Consider the following 7,195-nt stretch of genomic DNA (forward strand, 5'->3'; position numbering starts at 1 on the left):
CCGGTTTCTCAATAAAACTCCCGGTTTTATTAGAAACGAACGTTTTAGGAAACGAATTGCTGCCCGATTATCATCAAATCATGTGAGTGTATAGTCACCTTCATCTTACACCTATATATGAAGTATTTTCTATAAAATACGTGCTACGTGTAATTATATTAATTGTTTAATTGAGGTGACTGTTGAATAGATGTTTTATACAAGTTTTAAACTGTATATGTATTTTTATCTACAAATATGTTGGGTAAAACATGGGTAGACAGTTGGCGTGTGATGAAATAAAGTGATGAGAGGCCTCGATGTGATTGTGATTCAGTCATCTAGCGGAGTTTGGATGACGACCACAGACTTTTCTAGACAGTCCAGTGGAAACGCTGGCAGACCCGCAACCTGTAGGTGTTAATGAACTTGGGCGTTCATTCGCTGTACTCCATCCCCTTCATGGTTGCCTTTAGGACATGTATGGCTGAGGAAACCCCTTAGCAGTAGTGTCCATCCCGATGATATTGTTTAGGCTAGGTCCCTTGTGATAAGTGTTTAGGGACGTAAAGTGAGGATAACGGGAAAGGGTAATCAGGGTTATTGTTGATTGATGAACTTAATAAGTTTATTATTATTGTGGGTTGAAAACCCTATATGCTCACCAGGCTCCCAAGCCTGACCCACTCAGCTTTTTATGTTACAGGTAGTGGACCCCGAGCATAGTCGGTGGACGATGAGAGATATTTTGATTATAGGCCAGTAGTTGTAAATAACTGTTGTAAGGCTTATAATGACTTGTTTATGCTTTTGATCTGTATCGGAACATGACATCCCGAGGTTTTGATATATATGGAAAATATATACTTTCTTAAAGAAAGGTTTTGATAAACTTCTATCATGTTTTGTTTTGGGGACCAATTCCGCAACATCTTTTAAAAAGATTTCACTGACTTTGTTTTAAAAGCATAAATTAAAATCGGTCTTTTCTGGCCGAGAAATTAGGGGATGTCACATAACTATAAAAATTATTCTAAGTACATAGTTCATTTAAACTTGTGCTTTGATATCAAATTGAAACACTGATCGTATAAGTTATTTTGAAAGAGGAATTTAAAACATCATTTTTTAGATTATGGAAATCTTTCACCATCTTCTGAAGCACAAAATTTTAAAATAGATAGTTGTTCAAAAGTATACGAGGGAAATTAACAACTAATATAGAGACCAAAATAATAATTATAAAGTTTCAACTATTCCAAACTCAAAGTAATATTCTCAAATGTTCAAGTAGTTACTCTTATCTCTCTCATGTCTTACACTATTTTGCTTACGTATCACATGGACACATGTCAAATAGTATGTTATACCATAAAGAAAGCCTAGTGAGGCACTCGTGGATTTGACATCTCAAAAATAGAATATGTAAGTGAACACAAAATTTTATATTTTAAAAACAACCCTTTTCATCTTTAACTATTTTATAACTCTTTCAAATAAGACATTACATTTAAAGCTTAAACATTGTAATAAAAAAAACTCAATTTGAATTCATATAACAATAGTGTAGTTTAAATGATGCAATGCATCTTATGAACTCTTATACCAAATTCCCAGGTCGTCTTTTCTCATTTATCTTTTACATTATTCTCCCTTGTTTTTTTATAAAGGATGATGGTTAGAAGAAGCATGGTATACGAGTTAGAACAAATCCTACTTAAAGAGTTAGTGGTTGCCGAACATCTTATGCTAGGTAATACATGGACCATCAAACATGCCCTACATAATCTAAAACAAAGGTTACAACCATCATCACAATCCATAGAGAAGCATAAAATTATACTACACGTTAATATTCAAAACTAATGTCTAATATGCTTATTTCTATGTTCACCCCCTAAATATTCATCCTTCTAGATATCATAAAAGTGTGTGTTGCGTCCAATGTGAACAAGCAAGCATTATCATGTGTGTTTTGAGGGTATATAGGTCATTTTTGTTTTAAAAAGCCAAAAACTATTCAAAATTCCTCTTACTTATCAAAACCTACTTTTTGAGCCTTCACAAAAAGTCATTTGAAAACACTTTTCTTATATCCAAATATTTTTTAAACTTATTGGCCTTTTGAAAAAACAAATGAGTCAATAATCTATTTCAAAAAGCATTCCCAATCACCCTTTAAGTCCTCTATTAGACTATTTCTTTAAATTTAGACATGGAATACATGTCACCAAAAATAAAATATGTAAGACAAAAATGTTTAGTAAGACACATAGCTTTTGATACAAAGTATATGCATATCAACATTAGCTAGAACTTTTGATTTAAACATCTTTCCAACTTTAAACACACTTTAATGTCATAACATACTTTCATGCAATTATGCAATGTAATTCACTATATAATCCAAGCTCACATACCTTGTGGAACTACATTCCGAATAATAGAATACATTTTATAAACTCTTGTTTATCTTATGATGTTTATTTAGGTTTGGTGTTTATAACAATGTACTAGTCCTTTTGCAACTTTTTTCTCTCAAATGTGAGTTTTAAGCCGTTTTCGTTAAGCTTTTGAGTATGGAATGTGTTATGAAATTATATATAAATTTATTCTTTTATATAGAAGGTGTGAGATTCATCCGACATTATTTGGTGAACATACTAACTAATGTTTCATGACCCATAAACAACCAAGGGTTAGACCATTCCAGAAGACGTGAGACGCCTTCGACGTTCTTCGGTAAAAAGTCCCACGACTCTTCCATTTTGTAACAAAATATAAATTCAGAATACGAACTCAAGAACACGAAATCATTCCCAACATCAACATTTCATTCACTATAAAACAGTTGGTTTTTCATCATACAAATACAAATGAAAATCCTCACTACAATCACACTCAATCTCTCATAAGATACAAGGAATCAAACTATACACAATTGTGTTTATAGAAACCCTAATATGAAAACCCTCTATTGACAAAGAAGAGAACAGACGAGAGAGAGTTTTACACTGAGAAAATATCTTGAGTATGACCTAATGAGCTTCCAATTAACATTAAATACCCGGGGCACAATTCAACCCATGAACTAACCATGGATCCGGTTCGGACTTATAACCCGCGTAACAATAACTCCTGCACAAGCAATAATACAGAAACAACCCCTATACAAACTATAAATTAACATAATATACCCTGCAAACTATTATTCACACAAATGATAAGTTTGTTAATCATATAATACTTTTAACACATTTCTTAAAACTTCCTAAGACAAACCAAACCACCCATTTGAATCTAATGATTACCATCTAGAATCCGCCTTATGATATCAATTTTTGGAGGCCAACTTTATATTAACATCTTCCCAAATAGCCTCTAAATTGTAGTAGAGTCAACAAGGTCAAAAAGCAATCAAATCCACAACCCAACACTATAATTAAATACAAAAAAACCAAAAATAGTAATCGGTCGAAAAACCGATACTTATGTTTTTTGTTTCTAGAGAAACCAAAATCTTAAGATCGGTTCAGTTTTTTGTACCGAAACCGAAAACAAAATTGAATCTGGTTGTATGCTATTACGACGTCGTGATCATAACCTATTATTTGTTACATAACCAAAATTTTAAGGTAGTTCTAATTTTCATTGCTATCATATATATTACGAAATTCAACGAATATCTTTTGTATGCCTTAATGGATTTTGATGTCAACAAGTTCACGTATTCAATCAATATTTTTACTTCTTTATGAAACTGAAAGATGAAAACCCGAAAATAAAACCAAACCACAAAGATGAAACTTAGAAAAAAACCAAACATGTACACTTGTTGGGGCTAATGAACGAAATCTTACGATTTGTTTATTGGTTTTATACAAAAATGTGATCAGAAACAAACTAACTAATCCAAACCGTGCTCACCCTTAAAACATGATACAAATGTGGAATCGATACAAACTATCAACTATACTTTTTGTCTTCATAAACGACCCACATTAGATGCATTACTTGACGATGGGTAATTAATGGAGGAATAAGTAGTATCACCATATAACGAAGAAGACACGGAAGAAAAGTCTGAAAACAAGTAAGTGGCCACAGGCATCTTTGAGGGTAGTATGGGCAATGAAGCTTCAAAGTTGAGTACTTGAATAACTTGCCTCATCGATGGCCTGTGGCTTGAGTCAGGGTGAACACACCATAGCCCAATGATCATCAACCTCTTAATCTCTTCTTCATCATAATCTAAACCTAAATGTGGGTCCACTACTTCTAGTAGGGTCCCACTCCCATATTTGTCCCAAACCCATTCTACTAATTGCATTTCATTTTCTTGAAGTTTGTGCAAAATCGGTTTTCTCCCACAAGTTATTTCCAATAAAACGACACCAAAGCTAAACACATCCGATTCTTTGCTTGCCCTACCATTTACTGCATATTCAGGAGCCATGTAACCCCTGGTTCCAGCCAATGTAGTTGTATGTGCGCCTTTATCATGGTCAACCAACTTAGCTAACCCAAAATCACCAAGCTTTGCATTGAAATTTGAATCTAACATCACATTACTCGATTTGATATCTCTATGCAAAACACATTGCTCCCATTCTTCATGTAGATATAACAAAGCAGAAGCTAATCCATTAGCAATTCTATACCTTGTTCCCCATGTCAACAAGCTTTTTCCATTGAAGAGATGCATATCTAAGCTTCCATTCTCCATGAACTCATAAACAAGAAGTAACTCGCCTTTTTCGTGACACCAACCTGTTAGTTGAACAAGATTTCTGTGTCTCAATTTGCTTATGATCATGACTTCTGAAGCATATTCTTTGATCCCTTGTTTTGAAGTCTTGGAAACCCTTTTGACTGCAACATTCATGTTTAATTCTTTCAAGAAACCCTTGTAAACACCACCGAATCCTCCCTCACCAAGTTTCTTGTTTTCTGAAAACCCATTGGTTGACCGAGCTAATTGTCTGTAAGAGAATCTTCTTGGACCTGTTCCCATTTCGAATTCACTGTTCATCCCAATATGAAATCCTGCTTCCTCTTCCCTTCTTTTGTTCATCGTCTTCTTCTTCCACACACAAATAGCGATCACAATAGCAGCTATAAATGTAATCGAAACAGATAATCCAATGATTAATTTCACCACAAGTCCTGTGCTTTTCTTTTTCTTCACAGTATCTGGCGAGGGGTTGTTTTCATGACTCTTTAATTCAGAACTATTGAAAGCCCAAGAAATCACCATGTTTTTCTCGAAGAAAGCTCCAGTTGCAGCAGAAAACCCAAACGCAACCCATTCAGGCAACACACTCCTGAGATCGATTACGTGATGAATTGACTGAATTACAATAGTGTTATTTCTAAAACCAGTTAAGGAAACACTTAGATTTTTGGAAACAGAATCATAAGCAATCCAAGCATGAGAGACATTCCCAGTACGTATACCGTGTTGCCATTTCTGAGACGCAACAGAAGCAAGTGAGTTAATGTCGATACCTACATGAGTGCCTACGAAATTACCGCTGGAGTTTTTCGGATCCCAGAGCGAGTTTGGAAATGTATCGAACTCCACTGCAACAAATGGATTGAAGGTGGTATTTGTATAGCCATCGATGGGAAGCCCCATCGACGAACCATTTATTATCACTGAATTTTCCTCGGTCAGAAAAAATGTGAGCCCATCACCGTAATCTGGGAACGATCTTGAATCGATGACGAAGGAGAAATCAGTAGTGAAGCTTGCTAACTCACCAGTGGTATTATCCCAGAGATGAAGTGGTTTGACGTATGTCGCTCGTCCTGCTGTCTGATTCCGATTTGAATCGATCTCGTTTGGGGTCACCTGGATTCCGTCATTGGTGATGTAAGCAGAACCTGTTGTGTTTATGTCCCTGTACTGGTTTTGTTGAACGATTTTTGTCAAATTAAAGGTGATTGAAGCTGCGTAAGGGATGAAGAAGAGAAGAAGGAAGTATGATGAGAATGAGATGACCATGATTTGGGAATTTTGGTACAAAGACCTGCAAATTATGATGTTCTTCTAGACAATTAGGGTTATCTAAAAATCACTATTTACATCATCTTTACACTGTTTTACTCATAGTCACCTCTGGTTATGAGGACAGCAATTAACTAGACAAGTCTTTATCACATTTTTAGACCATATGACGGGGGCATTGTCCCATGCTCCACATCTTTCTTTAGTGTGAATTGTATCACATGTTATATTATTATTATATGGGACATTCTTGTTTGAACATTGAAGAAGACATGTGACACATATTATATATATACATAGATCTATGCATGTGTCATGCGTATATATTATATATACGGTTAATGACTTGAATGACTTGAAAGTATAAGAAATATTTTTTTTATAATGGTATATATTTAGTCATTAATTTTTTTTAAAGGGAATGACATAAGTGTCCTATGAACTTTCAAGAGTTAGGTCCTTTAAATCTCTAAATTAATTTTGTGTCTTTACGAGGGAACGAACTAGTATTTGTCGGATCGATTAAGTACTTTTTTCAGTTTTAAAGGGGTAAGTCGGTCACAATTTTGTCACCTCATTTAATGATACTACATAAGTTGTTGATTGTGTCATTTGTTGATTGTCACCTCATTTATTAATGTCACATAACATTTGTAGTTTGTTCTTTACGTTTTAAGAATAGATTCATCGATGAACACTGTTTACCAGTTCCATCTCTTCGACTAAACCCTTCGTTTCTTATCCTTAAACCTCAAACATGGTTGTTGTATACATCGTTGTGGATTTGCACTACCAAGGAATCTTCGCCAAGTACTCCATACAATACACCGACAAGATTAATCAAAGGCCAGTGAACATCGATTTCGCAGTCATGGAAAAGGACGAGGGTTATTGTAACATCCCAAAATTCAAGGCCAAAAATTTCATTTTTAATATAAGAAAACCTTTAATAACGTTGTTCCAGACATTGAAAACATTTCATTTAAAACAAATATCATAGTCAAATCTCAAAGATCACATAATGCGGAATAACATGGGTGAATGCGCTGCGTTCGTCCCGAGCTCCTTTTTCTTGAAACAGAAGATACCTGAAACCAAAATTGTAAATCGTAAGCACGAAGCTTAGTGAGTTACCCAAATACCACATACCATACATATCAACTGGGCCATACATGCCATACATACTGTGAGCCATACATAACAAAC

General features: G+C 34.7%; 1 pseudogene; it reads right to left on the bottom strand.

Moving 5' to 3' along the window:
* Window positions 1–3,786: 3,786 nt before the first annotated feature.
* LOC145137443 (L-type lectin-domain containing receptor kinase IX.1 pseudogene) lies at window positions 3,787–6,109 on the bottom strand (annotated as a pseudogene).
* Window positions 6,110–7,195: the final 1,086 nt, after the last annotated feature.

The sequence above is a fragment of the Lactuca virosa genome, chromosome 9 (genome assembly GCF_052849685.1).
Source record: "Lactuca virosa cultivar CGN04683 chromosome 9, Lactuca_virosa_CGN04683_v6, whole genome shotgun sequence".
Lineage (NCBI taxonomy): Eukaryota > Viridiplantae > Streptophyta > Magnoliopsida > Asterales > Asteraceae > Lactuca > Lactuca virosa.